General features: G+C 43.6%; 1 protein-coding gene across 1 annotated transcript in view; it reads right to left on the bottom strand.

Moving 5' to 3' along the window:
- The window catches only part of SPIN1 (spindlin 1), a gene marked incomplete at its 3' end in the record, with an annotated part of 55,015 nt that extends 36,660 nt beyond the window's left edge, over positions 1-18,355 (bottom strand). Inside the window, exon 1 of the mRNA XM_084278757.1 lies at positions 18,309-18,355. The remainder of the gene's footprint in view (positions 1-18,308) is intronic.
- Between the last annotated feature and the right edge of the window lie 1,740 nt (positions 18,356-20,095).

The following is a 20,095-nucleotide window of genomic DNA, read 5'->3' as shown; positions in this document are numbered from 1 at the left end:
CTCTATCACAGTTCCTAAAGGTATCTGCCACTCCAGATTACTGAATTAGAGCAAGCCAAGAAGGCTCTTAGTTTTTCTTGAACTTTAAAGGCCTTACTTCCCAAGCACTGCCTTATGTTCTTTCTGCATTATCCTTCTCCGTGACTTCACTCTGCAGTCTTCTTTGCATTTATCTAAGTCATTTTACCACTGCTCCATAGGCATGCCTCTTTGTGGTGTCTCATGGAGGGCTACTGGTTACAAATAACTTTAAGCCAGCACCTCTGAAAAACTCTGCATTTTAGGGAATAACAAAACTATTTTAAAGTGTAAAGCAGAATAGGTAACAGAAACAGAAAGTCTCAATGGTCACCTTCAGCAGCACAACAAATGACACACTTCCAATTACAGTTGTAATCCCATCCAGCCCACCTAATACTGGATAGAGAGAAAACATACACAGGGACTTAGGGAGCTGTGAGGCGAAACCCCAGAGGGTGTCTACTAAGCATGCATGAACAGGCATTGTCCAGTACCTACTGGCTCACAGTTTAAGTTCTTCATTATTAGTTAACTAGATTTTTTTTTTAATTAAGTAAAAAGCATACACAACTGCAGGCAGCAAAAGAAACAACTATACTGGTAAATTCAGGTAATCTCTTCACTTTATGAGTTTAAAAGGCTGAACAGCTCTAAACTCAGAAAGAAATTCACTTACCACAGCTGACCACAAAATGCAATGATCACATACGACAGATAAGCACTTTGCATACATTAAGCAAGGGATGTTCTTGAGGTATACAGAATATGTGAGATAAACAGTATTTCCAGAGAAAGCACAAGAACAGGGTGTTTGGTTTGTTCCCTATTTTACTGTTCCAGTCAACAAAATCATTAAAGCTATCAGTTGTGGATCTACAGGAAATCCATTCCTGTTCCATGTAGGCAGGGAACAGTTTCCCTTTTACAGGAGGCAATCACATAATTCTGTCTGACCTGCTTACTATTAATTGCTTCATTGTAACATGTGAGTATGTAACTACTAACTGCACAGGATTTTCACCCCTGTTGTCTGCAGCTAAAGAAGTTTTCAGAGCAGGGAAAGTTCTCATTTTTAGTTTTATTTCCAACAGTATCTTTTATCACAGTTAAAACACTATTTTTTCTACTCTACATTGCTTGCAACCTGTGACAACAAATACTACTGGTATTAAAAATGCTTCAGGCATTGCCAATATCCTTTCAGAGGCCAAATATTCCAGCTGTGAACAATGCACTGAGCACTTGGCCCAATTTTGCAGCAACTCAGCATCTCCCTCATGCCGTTTTTACAGGATCTAAGTACTACAAAATGCATCTTGGGTTTCTCTACGAATTATAGCTGTTTCTATAGAAGGCCCCCAGAGGCACAGTATTATTCAATGCATACTGTAGATATTTTTGGGGGAGCGGGGGATGGAGAGAGGGGAGGGAGTGTCATGAAAAATTATTGTAATTTAGTGTTAGGCATGTGAGTTGCACCTCTTTACAAAAGAGTCATAAGTAAGGCTGGGTCTTGTTGGTCATCTAAAACAAAATTGAACTTTTCTAGGTCTCAATGTCAATGCTGAACAAGTCTCCAGATCACCTGCTCTAACACTCAACATATGCAACTCTCCACTTACATTATGTTTAACGTATGCCTGCCTGTAAATCTGGCTGGAATCAAGTTCCTATGCTGAGGTGGTGTGGTTTTATAGAGCAAGGTTCTGGCAGAGAAGGTGGGCAGGGGGTGGGGGGGGTGACAGAGCTGGCTTCTAAAAGAAGCAGCCAGAAGCTTCCCCCAGGCCCGACAGACACGAGCCTGCTCAAGGCCAAAGTCGTTGCTGACCAAGGCTGAGCCCACCAGCCTCTGGGAATCACATTTAAGAGAAAAAAACTCCAGGAGCCGTCACTTTTTGCTACCAGACAAAGGAGTGAGAAGACATAAGAAACTGTGCAGACACCAAAGCCAGTGAAGAAGGAGGGGAGGCGGCAATCCAGGTGCCAGAATCCATTCCCCTGCAGCCCATGGAGAACGACCGTAGGTGAAGTAGGTTCTCCCCTCATAGCCCATGAAAGATGCCAGGGAGCAGAGACCCCACCTGCAGCTGTGGAGAGGCCCCATGCCGGAATGGGTGGAGACATATGGAAGATGCTATGACCCACACTAGAGCAAGCCCCTGGCAGCAGATCTGCAGCTCGTGGAGGGAGACAGAGTGAGAGAGAGACCCATGCCAGGGCAGGTTTGCTGGGGGGTCTTGCAACTCCATAGGAGACAAGGCTGGAACAGTCTGGGCCTGAGCAACTGAGAGACATTCTATGATTTATGACTGCACCCCACAGCAGTGACCCACATTGGGGCAGCTGATGAAGAGCTGAAGCCCCATGGGAAAAGACTCCTGTGGAGAAGTTCATGGAGGACTGTCTCCCATGGGTGGGACCCCACAGTGCAGCAGTGGAATAGTGTGAGGAACGCTCTGTGTGCTGTCTCCCTAGTCTATACCCCACCCCACCAACACTGCTAAGGAGGAAAACAACTTGTGAGGAACTGACTGAAACACCCATTCCTCCCTGTGCCATCCTTGGGGGAAGAAGGGAGAGAAATCATTCACATATTTAGTCTATGAAGAAGGGAGAGGTGAGGGGGTAATGTTTTAAGATCTGGTTTTACTTCTCATTGTCTGACTCTAGTTTCTCTGTGTGTGTAGTGTAATAAAAATCAGTTTTCTTTCCTTTAGTGTGTGTTGAGTCTGTTTTGCCCATGACACTAATTGTGGAATGATCTCTCCCTGTCCTTATCTTGAGTCCTAAGCCTCTCAATACATATTTTCTCCCATGTCCAGCTGCAAAGGGGAGTGATAAGAGTGACTCTGACGGGCATCTGGCCTCCAGCCAAGGTCAAACCCCCACATTAAAGTACATACCTAAAATTCTTTGGAGATTTTTAAAGCAAGCTTCCATTGTATCTTTCATATCACTAGTGAAACTTGAATGAAAACTAATCCAAGGACATGGTTTATCATAACTCCCCAGGAAGTCATGTAACAAGTTATACCTACATAAATCTTCCACAGCCAAGAGTTAAGAAACTAAACATCCTAACAAGAACTACCTCTCACTGTATACCTAAAGTTTATTTCTTATTGCTCCTTAAGTTGGTTAAGTGATGTTTTGATTTGATAGAAGATGATTAAATCAATCTCTCTTCTAGTACAATTGCCTCACAATACTTCACTCTAAAAAAAGTATTTCTGTTGTAAGAGATTACACATTTTTTTTCTCAAAATTCACACAAGCTCTTGTGACTCCTGTTACAGATCCTTATGGAGTAAAAACACCATAATTTAAGACAAACAAACCAACCCAACACAACAAGGAAATAACAAATTTGCAGATAGGAAATGTGGTATACATAAACACCTGAAAAATTACCACATAAATGTCCATAAGTACACCTCATATCTGCATTACAAATGTAAGACAGAAGATTCATCTAATAAATAGTAAGAACTCTTTCTATTTTTCCCTCACAAACTTTCAATAGCAGTGATCAAACAGAAATTTCTCAACCCTCAGAGGCACCAAAAAAATGTAGAAATTAGCTTTAATAATCAAAATAATCCAAGATGTGGCAAATTCTTGTATCATTTTTTAAATGTTTCCTAAACTGTTGTAAAACATTGGCAAAGCTACTTGAAGCTAACGTAAACTCAACAGAAAGCAACATAACCCTGTAAATAGTTGCAGACAAATTTGTATCACTCCAGCTCATTAGTGACTGATAGAGCTATCTGAACTCCGAACTAACAGGAGAAAGAATTATCCTTCATCATGGCAGAGAACTGTGGAAATAATTTGAAATCTGAGGCTCCTTTAAAACCTGTGAAAACATAATTGTCCATAAAATACCCTAGCAACTTTTCAACTTGCAGCCTTATTTATGTATCAGGGAGTAGTCACTGAAATGAAAGCTGGTGAGGGACTTTTAACAAGAGCATATAGCAATAGGTCAAGGGGTAAAGGTTTTAAACTGAAAGAAGCTAGATTTAGATCAGACATAATGAAGAAATTCCTCCCTGTGAGGGTGATGAGGCCCTGGCCCAGGCTGCCCAGAGAAGCTGTGGCTGCCCCCTCCCTGGCAGTGTTCAAGACCAGGTTGGATGGCACTTTGAGCAAACTGTTGTACTGGAGTGCGTTCCTTCTCCTGGCAAGCAGATTGAGCTAGATATCTTTATGGCTGCACTGAACTGAACCCATTTTGCAACTCTACAAATACAAAAAAGTAAATTAATAGATGTTTCTGAACTTTAGGAACTTGCATAGCATGCAGTCTCTGTCACACCTGCATGGACACAATGCACGGAGTGACCTTTGCAATTGCCTTGGGTTTGGGTGGCAAGGTTTAGGTAGCTGGGGGCTAGAGGGGTAGCTTCTGGCTTATGCAGGAAGATTATAGAAGCCTCCCTTCTGTCCAACAGAGCTGATACCAGCTGGCTCCAAGTCAGACGCACCACTGACTGAGGCCAACCCCATCAGCACCAGCACCTCGGGGATAACATAGTTGAGGAAAAAAAAAGGAGAAATAGTTTTCACAGGAAAGAGAGAAGATGTGAGAAACAACTTTGCAGATATCCTCCTGCAGCACATGGAGAAGATGAGAGTGTGGCAGGCTGTCCCACTGTAGTGATTTCCCTACAGCCTATGGAAGGCCCCATACTGGAGCAGAACTTGTGACCCCGTGAGAGAACCACATTGGAGCAGCCGGGTTCTGAAGGACTGCAGCCCATGTTGAAGCTGTCTGTGACAAACTTCAGCCCTTGAGGCTGATGTGGGATAGGTTTATGACAGACTGTCTCCCATGGGAGGGATCCTATGGTGCTGTAGAGCGTGAGGAGTCCTCTGCTGGAGGAGGAAGGAGAGGCAGAGACAACGTGCAATGACTTGTCTGCAATGCCCGTTCCCTGGGCCCTGCTGTTGGGAAGGCAGCAGAGATAGCAGAAGTGAAGTTGAGCCTGGAAAGAAGGAAGGGGTGGAAGAAGCTGTTTTAAGATTTGAGTTAATTTCTTTTTAGTCTACTTTGTTTAGCTTGGTAATTGATTGTTTTGCTTGTGACATAATTGGTGAGTGATCACTCCTTGTCCTTACCTCTACCCAGGAGCCTTTCATTCCATTTTCTCTCTCTTGCCCAGCTGAGAAAGGGCAGTGATAGTGCAGCTTTGGTGGGCACCTGGCCTCCAGGGTCAAACCACCAGAGCAGCAGCACCAGCAGTGCAGATACATAAGTGCAACTCCTACCCCTCTGCTACCAAATAAGCTATCCAGAGGCCAGAGTTTTTCCATTTGTGGAATTAAAATAGATGGACAAAGAAGGTCCAAGGGGATGACTATCTTCACTTTCATCAATAGAAAGTGCTTTAATCTATTTTTAAATCATGCCCTATCTATTTTTCATATGAAAAGCAACAAGAAGCTCTATTAGTGGATAAATCATTCAGACCAGTACAGCTGTTTTGGAATTTGCTCACCTCTGTTGAGGTCTTCAACGTTCTTGATCTTCCCTTGATGAACATAAAAGTACATTTGCAACAGATTATCACCCTAGCTGGTCCAGTTCAAAGATCAAGGCTTCTCCCATTCTTTGGTCCTTGATCAACTGGAAACAGTTTGGGAACCTCTGATCAAAGCCTTCCTCATGTTTAATTATGTCCTGCTCTGTATGTTCCTGGAGTAGTTCTGTGAAAGCAGAAAGGCCTATAATGCTGTACTAAAGCAACACAATGCCAGTGGTTACAGAATTGACACATAAAGAGCAGTAAGGGACTGTCATGGTTTAACCCCAGCTGGCAGTTAAGCCCCACACCACTACCTGCTCACTTCTCCAACCCCTGGCAGGATGGACCAGAGAATCACAAGACTGAAAGAAAGAAAAACCTCGTGGGTTGAGATAAAGGCAGTTTAACGGGTAAAGCGAAAGCCCTGCATGCAGGCAATGCCAAAACAGGGAATTCACTCACCACTTCCCATGGGCAGGCAGGTGCTCAGCCATCCGCAGGAAAGCAGGGCTCCATCACATGTAGTGATCGCTTGGGAAGACGAACGCCATCGCTCTGAATCTCGCCAGCCCCTGCCCTTCCTCGTCCCCAAGCCCCTTATATGCTGAACATGACATCATATCGTACGAATACCCCCTTTGGTCAGATGCAGTCAGACATCCCGCCGGTGTCTCCGCCCAACTCCTTGCGCATCCCAGCCCACTTGCTGGTGGGGTGGGTGAGAAGAAGAGGCCTTGACTCTGTGTAAGGGCTGCTCAACAATAACAAAAAGATCTCTATGTACCCAAAACATCTCTGTACGACCAGCACTGTTTCAGCACAAAAATCCAAAACATAGCCCTGTACTGGCTACCGTGAAGAAAATTAACTCTATCTCAGCTGAAACAAGGACAAGGTCTCAGTGACATTTCGCCACATGCTTGCCCTTCAAAAAATTCCTTTTACCCTGTATTAGTCAAAAAAATAAATTCCAAAAATTGAAGAATAAAAAAAAAAGGATCCAAAATTTGGTATTAAATATACACATACTGGCTGTTATACTGAATGGCAATCAAGCTAAAGAATAAAAAAGAGAGTTGACTAGTGCCAAATAAGCTTGCCACAGCTTTATTTTTAAAAAAAAAGTGCTTCTCAGTGTAAAATTTTAAATTCCCCATTAATTCATGTACAGGTTTTTTAATGAAAGTTTCTAGCCTGTTTCTAACAGCTTAGAAGCAAAACAATTATCTATGCACAAAATTTTCAGTCATTATTTGGCACAGCAAAACTAATTTTGAAGAAAAAAATTTTTATTATAGCAAAACTATGAATACTTCTAGTACTAGAACAACAAAGTCACAGTCATAAAGCATTTTTGAAGAGCTGGTTTAGAGTTCAAATCTACTCTTCCCTCAAGCCCCATGGATTAGCACAACCTCTTTTCCTTATTATGGATTCACTAATGTCAACAGTTGGATTTCAGTATTTTTCAGTCCTATTATGGAACCATCACAAACAGCTATGAAAGTTTAGCCAAAAAACTTTAAAAACAGTGGTAAAGCTTATCACTTACTTAGTAATGTTAATATACGATTTAATTTCACCAACTGTTACAATTTTTCCCCTGACTTTAACACAATATACCAGGACTCCGAAGCACAACTTCTAAAAGCATCCACCTAATTCCTTACAGGCAATGCAAAACTACTCACAGACTGAAACTTGTGCCTGTTCCAACTTACAGATATCTCAAAAGACAGTTTTTACAAAAAAATCCCAAACAAATCCAACAAGACTGTAGGTAAGACCTAATATTTATTTAAAGGCAGGAGAACCTTCCATGCATCTCTTTATCCAAAGCTAAGTTTTAACTCACTTCTAATAGTTAATTTTACTGCAAATTACCATGCATTTAACCACAGGGCAAGAGCATACACAGACACCAGGGGACTAAGTTGTGGCAGGTTGGTGTAATTGTCTTAAGTTGCACACTTTTGCATCGTGGCAAATACTGAGCAGTTTAGCTTCTCCTTATTGGTAGGTAGCTATCCTCTTCCCCTGAACTGAAAAAAGAAAAAAAAGGTGCACAAACCTGGATATGACAGTGGCAGTTTATTACTGTACAGGCTTGATATAATTCTATGGTAAAGGCAAGTGAACTTTAAGTTTAATAATGTAAATATTTTGACCTTATTCATGCTCATATACAAGACGGAGTTGAACCAAGTAATTTATTGTAATTGTAAACAAGCATACTTGGCTTGCTTGGGTAACGGAGACAGGTCTCTGGAAACCAGAGAGGGAAACGTCTATTTGAAAAAGTAAGACTTGCCTCTGGTCTTTGCTTAATCATTTCCTCCTAGGGATACTTAGGTCACCAGCCTTTGTTTGAAGGCTAGGGTTAATTGCTATTGTGTTAGTCTGAGCAACATTGTTCCAAAGTCAAAAGGATCAGTCAAACATTCTGGAAGAGCAAGCTCAGAGCAAACATACCTAACCCTGCTGTTAGAAAGCAATGGAGTGGCAAGTTACTGCACTTAGCTAAGTCAGTTAGGTTAATTAATCAGGGCAAATCAAACCCTTGGGTTCATATCTCTTAAGAGGCTTGTTATTCTTTCTATGTGACATTTTAAGTGTACAACAGCTAGTTCTCAGCAATCCAGGCTAATAATGCTGCTGCAAACACCTTCCAATATTAGGAGAATAAAAGTTTCACAGTATAATTTAAAGAGGAGAAGGGGGGATAAAAGTCTGCTATCTGACAAAACAGTATCAAGCTTTTTAGCACACCATTAGTCTGTGGTTGTTAAGTAACAAATTATTCTTAGATCTTGGACCTATGTGTGGTGACAGACACCTTCTTTCTCCCCCTTGGCCTCCCTCTTTTTCTTAGAAGAGCTCCTGGATGATGGGCATCAAGACAGTGCTCACTGTTACATGAAAAACAAGTGTTCACAGTGAAAACGCAGAAAAGCCCTTTACCCTGTGGTTTGCGATTTGATCTGGGAGTGCAAGCTGCAGGACTGAACTAGTCTGATTTTGGGTAAGTCACAAGTAATTGCATGCAGTAAAGCAACTCCAGAAAAGCTGACCTTAGTGCAGGGACATTCTCCTAGTCAGGGATGCCTGGTCATAGTTGCCTCAACTCCAATTCTGAGCGCTATTTGTTATTATATTTTTTATTAACATTTAATTTTTAACAACATTTACCTACAAATATCTGTATACAGTTATAGCTAACACAGCAACTATTAGCAAATATTTAGATGCTTCATATACATTTATTGGCAATCCTGATGTTTATGTGGTTCAATTCCTTGCCTCCTGGAACCCAGTACTAGTTCTCCTGCTTTTCTAACATTATTTTGGTATTCTATGTATACCTACTATGGCACTGGTGGGTGGTAGGGGGACAGTCAAAGGGAAAGCTGAGTATTGCACTGAGGTTATAATCACTTCACTAAAAGGCAACCTGGATTTGTCTCCTTGGCAATCTCAATCTTTACCAACACATAAACCCTCAGAGCAGTCAGGTTATGACACTGTGTTCTGAGCCTTCAGTGCCTTGAATGCTGCGAAAATGCCACTGCAACACTAAATTGAAAAGTAGCATAATTAAAACATTTTATTAAACCAAGCTTAAGAACATGACATCAGTTTGTTTTGCAACAGTTTATTCTGCTGACACACTTGAAACATATTTTTTCCCCTCTAACACAGCATGTTTCTCTAACTTTATTCATGAAGGCCATACATAGTAAGGAGGATGCTTTGGTTTCTGCCTTCAAAGACAATAGATCATGTTTTAACCATCAATTTTTACTGTTTACATCCAATTTCTGCAGCTGTTCTCTAACTTGCTTATGACAAAACTCACTATTTGTCTTCAGAGAAGCAGTGGCAGGCCACTAATGTGGGGGAGAAGGCTACAAGACACCAAAAACAGAGTAGGGGAGAGAGTAAGGCAAGTAATTATACATCAGTACTTAAGACTTGTGCTACAGCAACTACCTACCAGCTTTTAAAGCAGACAAAACGCATGAACATACAAAATTCTTATTACAACAAACTGCCATTCACAGCATTGATTAGAATGTAAAAATTTAATTATTATGAACCTCCACCTAAGAAATCAGTAAGGATATTGACATCACATAGTAACTCAGCACTTCAAAAAAAGCAGGACAACAGAATATTTAAAGTCACCAGGTTAGAAAACAGTTACCCAGAGTAGCCCTGTATGCAACCAAAACTATGACAAGCTGTACTGTGAGCCCATTTATTCATGGATTTGAGACATACAAGCCAAAACGTGTCCCATAATCAAAACCATGGTATCATAACAGTATTTAATCAGAGGAGTTGACTGGGGTCTCCACTGGACACAAATACTGACTGCCTCTATTCTGGTAAAAAGTAGTTGTCTTTCTTAAATCAGCTGGGAGTAAGGGAGGGTATGAGAATGAAGTTACTGGGTAAACTAAGGCCTCCTCTAGTCACAAGAAAACACAATTTTTTTAGGGATTAATGTAATGAGAGAGAAAATAATTAACATTTAGCAAACTGAACTATGATCACAGTTATGAAGACCTTAAGTCCATACTCAAAAGCACTCCATACTCATAAGTGCCTGATTTTAAGAAAAGCTTATAGACATGATTTGAGTAAATTTTCATCACATCTTTACAGTGATCAGGAGAAAGACACAACAAACCCACACCTGAAAAGAAAAGTTGGGGACCATGACCTCTTGCCTTTAATCTGCATCTCGAAAAAGATGAGCAACCAGTCCTAATTAACCTTCCACCACAGCACCCAAACAAAACACGAAGTCTTCTAGAAGTGTGGTTAGAGGCCTAAGTATGACTGAAAACTAGAATGCTTATTCAGAGCAAAGTCTCATCCCCCTCACACTTTTCCTCATTTAATTAATTTTACACATACGGGGGAAAAGCCAAAACAAAACCCACTTTAAATTAATACGTATTAATTCTGTTCTTCAATCATCTAGCCCAAAACTACCTGTAATGCAATGCTTCCTCCCCCCCTGGCTCCCCACGACAAGAACAGCAGTATATTATATTACCATGTAAAAATGTACTTCTCATCCACTAATGGTCACGTGTCTCTAGTGATATGTAGTAACATATATCTGTCTCCAGACAAGCCACAGGTATACACATAGGGTGTAACTGAGGGTAGGAGTGAATCTTTCCTCCCAGCTTGGTCAGGAGAGAACACAAACCAGAAGTCAAGTCTGCTTGCCCTCTGTTTTAATGACTGGCATCTACCAATAAAGTAAGCTTTTATCAACAAAAGAGAGGTGCAGAAGATGGAAAGATGCCATTCACCTGAGATGTACTCCTGCAGTCTAGGGACTAAAAGTAATTCCTATCCCTATTCACCCCTAAAGAAGCCTTTTCCTCCTCCCTTCCTCAGTGGAGAGATTACCCTGAGGACAGACACTGTGAATGCTCCCTTATCCTGCTGACATGATGTCAACCGTATGTGTATTTAACCATCTGCAGTTCCCAAGTATATCAAACACCTGCATACTTCTTAACCCTAAAGTGTCAAGACTCTGACTCACCATTAAGACAAAACTTCTGAACAGAATTAATGAAGAAAAAAAGTATCTTAATTTAAATAAATTTAAATTTTAAATAAATTTAAATTTTTAATAAAGGTCTCTGCAATTAGCAAATTTTCAGAACAAAGTCGTAAATTAAACTCTAACATACTTGCTCTCATTATGATTTTACTTTGGTGTTCTGATCACTGCCTAAAACACATGTAGTTATTTATGAAGCAGGGCAGGCAAGCAATTGTCCAGAATCATGCAGACATGTCCAACTGTCTTCCAGGAATAATTATACAGGTTACATGACCTACATGACCCAAGTGATATTTTCATTTATCATTCCTAGTAGACTGAATAAAGACAGCTTGTAAGAGTCTGCGGCTCAAGTTGAAGGCCAGAGATAAGTTAAAGACGTTGAAAAAGCAGACACAATATTTGCCATTATGTGATAGCTCCTTTCCAGACTAGAATCCTAAAAAACATACTGAATTTTAGCACACATTATTTTTGGCATTTGAAAAAGGTTGCAAAGAAAATTTAACCGAAAAGTTGCCAGGGATACATTCTAGAGGCCTTTTTCTATGTCATTCCATTCACAACACATGAAATCTAGAAAGCTGAAATTTTCCATACTTAAAAATCTCAACAGCAAGCACAAGATTATACACTGGACTTAAACTACCTTTGTTCTTCATACTAGGGAAGAATTCAGGATGAGTCCAGAGTAAGACCACAACAATGCATCAGAGGGCTGGAGCACCCCTCTCTGAAGACAGGCTGAGATAGTTGCGGCTGTTCAGCCTGGAGAGGAGAAGGCTCCGGGGAGACCTTACAGTAGCCTTTGGGTACCTGAGGGTAGCCCACAGCAAAGACGGAAAGGAACTGTTCAAGGCCGGGTTGGATCGGGTTTTGGGCCACCTGGCCTAGTGAAGGTCTCCCTGCCCATGGCAGTGGGGGGTTGCAACTGGATGATCTCCGAGGTCCCTTTCCAACCCAAATCAGCCTGTGCTAAATTCTAAATCAGGTTTGCAACAGAAATTATTTTAATAACTAGCAGACTGGAAGTCTGACATCTATTAAATCTTTCGGTTTGTGACTCACTTAGGGTAAGAGATTATGATCTAGGAAAGCTCATTTTTACTTTTAAATTGGAGTAATGCAAGCTCACAAAACAAAAGAGGGGAGTTTTTTGAAACATGGTCAAACTGAAGTCTGTATAAGTGATTTTGAAATCTCAGCATGATGGCATGTACCTATTTGAACAGTTTACTATGCTTTAGAACTAGTGAAAGAACATTACTGGAAAAATGTCAAGCTTATTGCTTTTTCATTTTATACACTGCTGGCCACATCTGGGTCAAGTATTACTCTAAGAAGCAGCATCACTGGTGGAGATTAAATTAATATCACTACAATTATAAATATTACTCTTTACAACCTAATTAGCACAGTAATCTTAAACCAGATTAAATTAATAAACATTCCTTTTACTAATTGTTCTCCTCTAACAGGAATCTAGGAGAGAAAACAAAGCAACAATGCCGGCAGCGGGGGGGAAGCCTCTGAGGTACACACTTGGAGGGAACTGTCATCTTAATAAGCCACTCCCAAAATGACAGAGTTACTTTGTGAAATTGGTATCTCAGGATTGAAGGCTACCTCTGAACCATCAAAAAGACTCTCTGAAAACAGAAGGATGGAAGATCCATCACTGACCTTAAAAGATCAACACATTTTACTGGGGCACTTTAATTCCAAAGCTGCAGATAAAACCAGCCTTAAAACTTTACCAGACAATCCCCGAGACTCTGACATTAACACAAGTCTGGAAATCAGCATTAAGAACAGTTAGGTTACCACTCACAAACAGGAAAAGCGGCCACAGTGATTGAACCTAGGGCCCTTCAGCCAAGGTGCTGTTAGAAGGGGACAGGCAGCTACAATGCAGGACCTGCACACAGGTGGGCTAAAGGTGGTGAAGTGACAGTGAAGAGGTGGACTTCAAGGATGGCAAGTGGACTCAACAGTTGGTTTCCGTGACAAAAATGTTCTTCCTATGCAAGGGCACCATAAGCCAGTAATGTGAGAACTGGAAAACACAAGAAAGCAGTAGCTAAAGTGATACCCTTTATTTTTGTTCTAACTACCTTATGGAACTGGAGGTGTAAAGTTCGGCCGTCATTCTGTCTAAGTTCAGCATTTATTAATCACTGAAATCCACTGAACTGCCCTTGAAGCAAGTTATCTACTCTCACCAGTAATTGTAGATGCAGATATGAAATACCATATTGGAACACTCAAACAACAGCACTTAAAAAAACAACCAAACAAAACCCATCCCAACAAAACCAACCAAGTAAACAACAACAACAAAAAAAACCCCTATGCCCCCCAACAGCAGTAGTTTACAAGCTTTGGGGGATTTATAATCTTTAAAGTCTTATTATAAAAACTTGTTTTAAGTGCTTACAGTGTACCGTCAGTAGCTTACTCTGTAATCAGATCTCAAAAAACCCAGAAAATATCAGATTCTTAGTATCTCAACCACCTTTCAATAACTGCAAAGATTAGAACATGCTTAGGTACCAGTCACCACAGGTAATGACAACAATCTCTATATATTCTAGCACTTTGTGGAACAATTTCAATAAAATTTCCAAGCAAACAAGTCAAACAAGATGTCACATAGCACAGATTTACAGCCATTTCATGACATACATTACAGGAATGAAACATAAAAAGGTAGCCTGGATTTGTAGAACCAGTCCCCACAACCCAACAGTCAAATCAATTTACCTCTTGAATTCTGCATGCCATCAGGAAATTCCCATTTTATACTACAAGGACAAGTAACTGCAACCACCCCACCGTGAAGGTGGCAAGCTTGAATTACATTATTGTACCACTGTTTGAAATGAATCAATGGTAAGGCCCCTTTATCACTAGAATCAACTCTTCATAGATAAATACACATCAATTAACTACATTTTTTCTAGGAACTCAGCAATTATCTGTGTCACACAGATGTGGATGGAAGCAGTGTGGAAATGTATACCAAAGTTCACATTCTTTGTCATGTGGTATGCAGACACCTAGGTACTATCTGCACAGCACGTGGGACACATCTAGACAAACACAAACTAGCTCTTAGGAAAACCAGTGCCACGCAAGATCAGCTCAAGATCAGCTTTCACCATCCCACAAAGCCTCTGAACTCTGCAGAGTTCTGAAGGAAGGAAAATGAAAAAAAAAAAACCAACGAACAAAAAGAAATCTCTCATACCTGGTACAAGCTATTTAACTATACAAGAGAAAGTAACATTCAGTAATAGCGATTCTCCCTCTTGGTTCAGCTTCAGTAAACAACTTTCAAAAAGATGGTTTTTAAACTATTTTGTGCAATCAGTTTTAGTCATCTTGAAAAACATATTCTTATGCTTATCAAGAGGTCAAATTTGGCATTTCTAAAACCTGGGGAAAGAAAGGAAAGGAAGCAGGGAAAACGAAAACAAAAGCATTAAGAGTTTACAGCAACAGGTTTCATTCTTTAAAAAAACCCTCCACCTGCTTTGTTGTGGGGTGTTTTCATTTTTTCAGAAACTAGAATCTTTGAAAAACCTTTAATTTTTCAAACATTAAGCAAATTATGCATTACAGTAAAAAAAACACCCAACTTTAAACCAGCTATTGCATCAGCTAGATGTTTACAGATCTGAACATCTCAGAGTATAGCTTGGCAACAGATAGCAAAGACAGACACAGGGTAAGAAGTCAATGCCAGAATACTACCTAGTTTGAGAAAATACACAGGCAGTATTAGTGTATCATCAACTAGAAGTGTTAATTACCTTTAGGACTTTTTAAATTGGCAATTCCATAAATATTTAGAACTAACACTTAGACATGATTTGCTTGATTGAAGATAGAAAAAGTATTTGTTGTTAAATTAGTTCATTTCCAACATCTTCCAGCAAGCTGATCACTGAGACTGCACTTCCTGGAGTTGTCTTTTCTCGTTCCCGTTTCCCAATATGAAAAAATAAGTAATTTTGCAAAAGATGAATTTAGTAATACATGACTTGTAATTTGTTTAAACCCAGTGTAGTAGTGCCCATGATGTGTCTTGTCTTAGTGGTTTCAAAGGCAAAGATCTGGCAAGTTCTTCACCTAGATCAGCTGTTTGTAGCGTATTAACACCTACAACGCTAAATTTTGACCAAGTCATCAACACAACCAAGATGGCAAGAAAGACCTTCTCAAAGTCATAGAAAAGACCACAATACCAAGTTACAGCAAAAATGCTATAAACAGCAAATTTCACAAAGCTAATGAAATAGACCTGAATTTTACATGGTAAAAATTCAGCTCTAGTAACCTAACTAAGATGTACCAGAGTTAAGAAGTGTGAATATATTTTAAGTGATCCATTATTAAACAAATGTGTTGTGGATGCGTTACTTTGGTTATTTTGCTTTTCAGCCTAAGAATCAGCTTAAGTATATATAAAGGCTCACTCTGGGGGAGGACCTGCACACTTCAGTACATTTCACTCTTATAGGAGAGCAGTAATTTCAAAACTCGGTGGCTATCATAATGAATGACTGGTTAGCTACAACTGATCAACTATTCTAGTGGCTTTACTACCACTGCTTTTGGGCTGTTAAATGTAAAAAACCCCTGACCGACTGCTGCTGGAATTCACGGATATATCAAATTACAGACTTTTCAATCTAGAAACTGTACAGTTGGCTCAGGAGCCATGACGTAGATACACATTCCAAAACGATCTTGTAACTTGGATGACTCCACTCAAGTTTTACGTTGTTGTATACTCATTATTGTAAATAATTTTCTCCTCACCTCCAGCTAATTCACACTTGTAAATGGGGATGGAAACAGCAGGAAAAAGAGTGTAAATATATGATAGTCAATTGTAATATTTAATTCAGTCTCAGTAAAAGCTGCATGATTGTGCCACGCCAGTGCTTCTCCACTAGAAGCTTCCAAAGGCAAGTAGACAAAGACGACAGAGATAGAACATTTGTTACTTTAGGGCAGTGCTTGGATATTAACAAAAGCAGAAAAGCTACGGCTATACATGTGCACAGAACTGAATAGAGACCGTGACTTTAAACAGTACCTTTGAAAAATGAAACGCTAGGAATTACATCAAGATCTCTTGAAAGCAGTATAACACATGCCTTTGCAGCTTCAGCATTCAATCTTAAATTACAACCTAGATATAAACCGGTCCCAGGGCAGATTGCCCAAACTACCTTCAACTGTTATCATGGTCTTACGTCATAAGCAAGCAAAAAAAAAAATCAGCCTTATTCATAAAAGCCAGAAGGGGGTGCTCTGAATAACTGAGGTGGGGGGTATTGAACTGAGCATTTGCCTTGTGTTAGGAGAGGTCAGAAGCATGCTGCCTTGTTTTAGTTCGGGAGCTCACTTAAGTTTACGATGCCATGTCTTTATTACAAAAAAGCAGGAGCACTCCTTTTAGCAAAAGGTAATTGCTTTGGTTTGTGCTATTGTCATCACAAGGGCAAATTAATCTGTGACATAAAACTAGCAACACAAAGACTAGCAAGTGTTAATTCCAGTTTTGCATCCCATGAATGCAAGCAGTTTAAGATACTGACAAGGAGATACACGAGTCCAAAAAGGCTATGCCACGGTTTTTACCGACACAATGCCAATTCTGACATAACTAGTTCAGGTCTTTTTAACGTGACTGTGCTGAGTTGATACCTTATACCAAACTACGTCCTGGAAGAAATGGCCCTAGATCATTCTTCAAGTGTAATACAGTATTTCATCTGTGCTAGCACTTCGGTGCATCAGCCTCCCCCCACACAGAAAAAGACACGCACATTCCAATAAAGCCTCTCTCAGCGGGGCTCACCCAGTTCCCCCCCGCATTCCCTCCCTTCCTCCCTCATCCCAGGCCTTGCCAGGTTCCCAAATCCCCTTTGATTTTAGGTTTCATTTTGTTGTAAACAGCAAAACGAAAGGAGAAAGCGTCCAAAGCGAGGATCCTTACCCTTGAAATCCCGCCATGTGCGCAATAAGGAGGGTGAATTGTTTTTCCTCTTTTTTTTGGATGGGAGATGAGGGGGGAGGGGGAAGAAACAAAAGCCTAAACGGAGGAGAGGCTAAGCGGCGGAGACAGAGAGAGAAGGCGGAGACCCTGGTGGAGGAGCAGGGCGAGCGTCAGCCATGTTGTGTGTGTGTTGGTCCAGTATTTACAAACCTGCAGCTGCAGCAGCGCTTGGAGTCTGGGAGAGAGGGGAACGAAGGGAGGGAGAAAGAAAGGCGAGGAGGGAGGAGAGGCAGGCACAGGGAGAGGGGAAGGGAGGGCGGGAGGAGGGGAAAGCGGCAGCGGCAGACAAAGGATCCCAGCGCAGCCCGAGCGGAGCGCGCACTCACACACGGGGCGCCTCACACCGCGGCAGCGCTGCCCGCAACCCCGCCGCTAGCAGCCCGGGGTGGCAGCGCCGCGGCTCCCCCTCCGGCGGCCGCGGCGCGGCCCGGCCCCGCCGCCACCGCACTCACGCCCCCTTCGCCCCGCTCTCCCGCGGGAAGGGGGGTGGGGGGGGAGAGGCCGGGGCACGCTTCCCTCCGCCTCCCCTGGCGTGCGCTATCGAGGGGGCCGCTTATCAGCCGGCAACCCCTCAGCGGGCCCCAGCCCCCATACAATAGCACCGCAGAGGGGAAGGGGGGAAGGGGGCGGCACTAACCCCTCCCCTACGGCAGGGGATGGATGCCGAGCAGGGCCCGTGCCAAGGGAGGGAAGCAGCACCCCCAGAGCCCGGAAGGGTGGGGGTTGCCAGGCAGCCGGGCCGCTGCGGGGGAAGGGAGGGCAGAGACGGCAACTTCAGCCCGGGGCCCCCGCGGCTTCCGGGCTGCTCGTCGAGGCGGGGGCGGGACGGGCGCCGAACCACGGCGGAGGAGGGGGCGCACGGCCGGGATACCGCGGGTGGAGACATAATGTCAGCCCCGGGGGAGGGGAGGCGAGGCCGGGCTGGGAGCGGCGGCTCCGGCTGCCCCCACAGCGACTCCCTCCGGCTCTGCCTGGTACTGGGCTGAGCCGGGCCAGGCCAAGGGCGGCGCGACGGGCTGCGCTCCCCTCCCCCCGCGTTCTCCCCCCCCCCTCTCCTGCCTCCCCTCCCCCGCCTTGCCCACTCGCTCACCTGCCGGCGGGACGGGCGCCCGGGGGTGCCAGGCGGGCGGCCCGGGGGTGCCAGCGCTGCAGCCTCTACCGCAGCCCCCTGGCTTGCCAGGCCGCTCAGCTCCTCCGCGGCGGCAGCGGGGACGGCCGCTCCCCTTGTCTCGTTTGCCCCCCTCCGCCACCGCCGCCGCTGCCTCCTGCTCGCCTCTGCCACATTTGGAGCCCCCTCTCCCTACGCCAGCTCTGTCGCCAGGATAGAGGCCTCCTCACCTTCCTGCCAAATAGTGAGCCACCCGCATCGAGCCGTTCAAAACACAGGGCCGGACCCCGCCTTCCTCCCCCACCCTGCTCCCAGCCCCCCCCATCCCGCTCCCAGCACCCCCCAACCCCCTCCCCCCCCCCGGCCGGCGCGCAGGCGCACTGCGACTCCCAAACTGCGACAGGAGCGGAGGACGCGCTCCCGCGCCCCGCCCGCCGTCACCGATCACAGCGCGCCTGCGCGGCCGCCGCCGCCGTCTAACGCTGGGTGGTGGCCCCTTCGTCCCAGCGGGTACTCACCGTCGTGGCGGTGCCGCGGGCCGCTCCCGGAGCCCTTCGGCTGGCGGCCGACTGTCGGGCCGTCTCGAAACACGGCCTACCCGGCCCTGGGGCGGTGGTGGCCCTCGCCCCGCCCCCCCGCCCGTTCGCTCTCCGCAGCGCGCCCAGCACCGCCTCACGGGCGGGCCGCAGCGGTCCATAGCGGCGGTGCCGCTCAGCAGCGGCGGCTCCTCCCCAGGCAGGCCTTGGGGATGCGGCCTACCTGGAGCCCAGGGCCATGGCTGGCTGCCTCACAGCTTTCAGGGCGCCCAGTATTTTATGGCGGGTTTCTACGGGGTCTTTGGGCGTCTTCTAACCTTCAAACAACGTTCAGGTGTTGTGGGGAGGTGTTTGGTGGTCATGTTAGTACAGAGAAGCCCGAGAGTGTGCGGGTACCTGAAGGCTGACTGGCATTTCACGTGACTAGGCAGAGTTGGTAAGTAATAGAGGCTCGTGCTTGTGCCAAATACAGTGACTGTGAAAGGAAAGCAGAAGACTGCATTTTGCACTGAACTGTCTTACGACTGCAACAGATTCTTGGGATGGAGGAGTAGTTCCTTCAAAATTTAAAGGATTGTTCTAAAAATGTGTTCTTGTCATCTGTGGAAGAGAGAAACAGGAAGAGGGGAAACCCTGAAAAATCACAGCTTAACAAAAGCACTGGTTACAGGCTCTTCACGCAGTGATTCTGGACTGTCCTTACTGCTCCCAGCTTTTCGCTTCCAGCAGCAGACAAGACCTGAGAGGGCAGTCGATAGAAAACCTGCAAGTAGTTGGAAGACTTCTGTTCAGGAATTGCCAGACCACGATTAAGTGTCACCTACTGAACCATTAGTTTTAAATCCCAGGACACAAACAAAAACAAGTAACAGATTTTTTAACTGCCATGGAGAGCATTTTCTAATTAAAGTGCATGAGTTAAATGGAGGTAAATACAAGGACTAAATTGAAAACTCTGAAACAATTTTTCAGGTGAAACTCTATAATCCCTTAATCATAGGAAAGAAAAAACTAATCTGTAGGCATACTGTTGAGTGTCATCAAATCCTAGTGCATCACTTTGGTACATCATTCAAACACAGACTTCTAAGCCATTTATAGCGTCAGACTGAAAAAATGGGAAATGCCAGTAAGATTGGGTTTTCCTCTGACAGGTAATTTAACCAATGAAAACAGGTGAACAGCTGAGGTCCAGTCTGCTTTAAGTCAAATACATAGTTTTTTTCCAAAATA

The sequence above is a fragment of the Gallinula chloropus genome (genome assembly GCF_964237585.1).
Source record: "Gallinula chloropus genome assembly, chromosome: Z".
Classification (NCBI taxonomy): Eukaryota; Metazoa; Chordata; class Aves; order Gruiformes; family Rallidae; genus Gallinula; species Gallinula chloropus.
This window is presented reverse-complemented; position numbering and strand designations above follow the sequence as displayed.